We start from the raw sequence: 1954 nt of genomic DNA, 5'->3' as shown, positions 1-1954 counted from the left end.
ACGTTTTTAGACCAAATATTACAGATTTGAACAAATACGCACAAAAACATCCAAATTAGCACAGAAACAGTACTATATAACATTTTAGACACATTCTAGACAGTTTATCAGCTAAAAAAGGTTAATTTTGGGGTAAGTTACTCTTTAACCTTTTGTTGTTTTTAGTTAAGTTTTTTTTACATTTAGCTTCAAGTTAGCCTTGGCTACATAGTTCTTAGTTAGCATGTGTGCACAGCAACACRGTTTTTGGATAAAATATGACAAAATACAGAAGATGTTTTGCAGACTGAAGTTTATTTCTTTTTGCTGAATCAACACCAGCTTCTGTTTGACATAAAAAAGAACAATCCAGCGTCCGCTTCCAACTACAACCGACAAAAAAAAAGGAAAAGGACGTGCAGTCTCTCATTAATCATCCCATCTGTTTWTAATAATTAGAAAGTGTCAGTTAAGTTAATGCAGTAATGATTTACTGCAGAACGCAGAGCAATGCATCACTTCCATTAAAAGTGCAGAACGTTCACTTTTTATCGATTGTTTTCCTGAAAACGAGCGCCGGTTAAACGTTGAGCACATCTACATACGAACTCCGGGGAGATTTCAGCGGGATTAGCAAAACATATAAACACATCCATCAGCGTGTGCCAAGCTAAAACAGACAGCTGATGAAATATATGGCATCATATGTTCAGTTTCAGTGTTTGTTATTCAAGATGACCGTTAAACATGTGTGTGTGGGTGTGTGTATGTGTATGTATGTGAGTGTGTGTGTGTATAGCAGCCTTGAGGACACACACGTGTGTCCTTCCTTCAGCCTCAGAGCTGCTTATCATTCAGCTGCTGGAGGCTGAGCTCCAGTCTGATTACTCAAGTGTTTACCAGGCAGGCTTCATTGGAGAAGGAGCCACTGTATACATACACATATCCACATTAATTACCACTTCATCAGAACCGGCTTTGTGATCAGAACCGCTGTGAGCCGGGATGAGCTCACACACACACACATACACACACTCAGTCAGAGTATTTTAATGTGAAACGCCCCGAGCAAAATATAAAATCATAATGGAGGTCAGGTGGCCCCTCCACGGCGAGAAGCTGGRGTGTTGTTTTTTTACGCGGCGCGGTAAAAGAGTGGCGTCCAGTTTGATCATCTCTGAGCCCGCAGGCCAGAGACAAAATATTTAACAGTTTCTGWAAGAAGAACAGCGATCAGAAAGAAAAATACTGACAGATTCATGAAAACTAATTATAGATTTCAACTAGAGAATCAGCATTTCCTGCCAAACTGCAGCCGGTTCAGATGTTATCAGTCCATTAAATGGACGTTATTAGCGGTTATCAGCTAAACTCATAGCACCAACAATGAGCTGAAGGTTGTGGTTGAAATAACACAAAGATTGTGGAATGAGTTACAAAAAATGTACAAAAGATAAATAAATGAAGACTAAATTAAAGCATTTTAGCACTACTGGAAAAATAAAATATTTTGTTTTCCTTCTGTAGTTTGAACTGATAATCTATTGGAGAATGTCACAAAGTGATGACCAAAGGTGCAGAAATTGTCCAAACAAATAAAAGTCTTTTATTTTCTCACAGTTTAGACTCTAAATGTGCTGCAGGGCCAAAAATCAAAACACGGCTCCACAAACAGCTGGAGAACAAACTCCCTGATCCGTCGGGCTGCAGAGGACAGCAGGCAGCTGTAAACAGGAAGAAGTAAAGATGGATGAAGAGCAGGTGAGACATAATGTGTTAAAGAGAAAACAGGTGTGTCGGGGCAGAAGGAGGAAATTAACAGGAAATAAAGCTAACAAAGGTTTACAAAAACTGTTTGAGAAAATTTTACTCAATTCTTTACAGCTGTTTTATTGTTTTCATTTACTGTATAAAAGAATGTTCATTTATATATATACTGTATACATACATACAGCGGGTAAAATAAGTATTGAAC

The 1954-nt window shown here is 38.2% G+C and overlaps 1 protein-coding gene across 2 annotated transcripts in view; it reads left to right on the top strand.

The window, feature by feature from the left end:
• The window catches only part of LOC106523350 (tripartite motif-containing protein 35), a 105312-nt gene that overhangs the window by 81436 nt on the left and 21922 nt on the right, over window positions 1-1954 (top strand). The window contains exon 2 of one of the 2 annotated variants that reach the window (XM_014016742.1): window positions 1623-1740. The exons of the other annotated variant lie outside the window; for it this stretch is intronic. The gene's annotated coding sequence lies outside the window, so the exon portion shown is untranslated. The remainder of the gene's footprint in view (window positions 1-1622; window positions 1741-1954) is intronic. 2 annotated transcript variants of the gene reach the window in all.

The sequence above is a fragment of the Austrofundulus limnaeus genome, unplaced genomic scaffold (assembly GCF_001266775.1).
Source record: "Austrofundulus limnaeus strain Quisiro unplaced genomic scaffold, Austrofundulus_limnaeus-1.0 Scaffold153, whole genome shotgun sequence".
Classification (NCBI taxonomy): domain Eukaryota; kingdom Metazoa; phylum Chordata; class Actinopteri; order Cyprinodontiformes; family Rivulidae; genus Austrofundulus; species Austrofundulus limnaeus.
Note: the sequence above shows the minus strand (reverse complement) of the source record. Positions and strands in the feature narration are given on the sequence as shown.